The sequence below is a fragment of the Arachis ipaensis genome, chromosome B04 (assembly GCF_000816755.2).
Source record: "Arachis ipaensis cultivar K30076 chromosome B04, Araip1.1, whole genome shotgun sequence".
Taxonomy (NCBI): Eukaryota; Viridiplantae; Streptophyta; class Magnoliopsida; order Fabales; family Fabaceae; genus Arachis; species Arachis ipaensis.
In genome coordinates, this window is record NC_029788.2 from 103084407 (window position 1) to 103084757 (window position 351).

The 351-nt window shown below is 22.2% G+C and overlaps 1 protein-coding gene across 1 annotated transcript in view; it reads right to left on the bottom strand.

Moving 5' to 3' along the window:
* The window catches only part of LOC107639704 (ammonium transporter 2), a 17859-nt gene that overhangs the window by 16751 nt on the left and 757 nt on the right, over positions 1 to 351 (bottom strand). The window lies entirely within an intron of this gene.

Consider the following 351-nt stretch of genomic DNA (forward strand, 5'->3'; position numbering starts at 1 on the left):
TTTAAAATGTAGAATCAACCATTATAAGTGTCTAGAAAATATTTTTTAATTTCATTTTAATGAAAAGAAAATTTCTAAAAATGAATGCCATATACCATAATATTACCAATTCTGATACGAGACAATTTTTTTGTTCGAAAAGGTATAAATTTAAAGGTAGAAATTTAGGTGCAATCAATTTCATGGAACTTCTCATGAAGTTAATAAATGAGAGCTATTAAATAGAAATTTAATCAAATTAATTAAATCATTTAACCGTTCTTAACTATTATCTTCACATAAAGTTGACTGCACCTGAATTTCCATCAAATTCAAATTAAGTAAAAATATTGAATTATTTGAATTAATAAA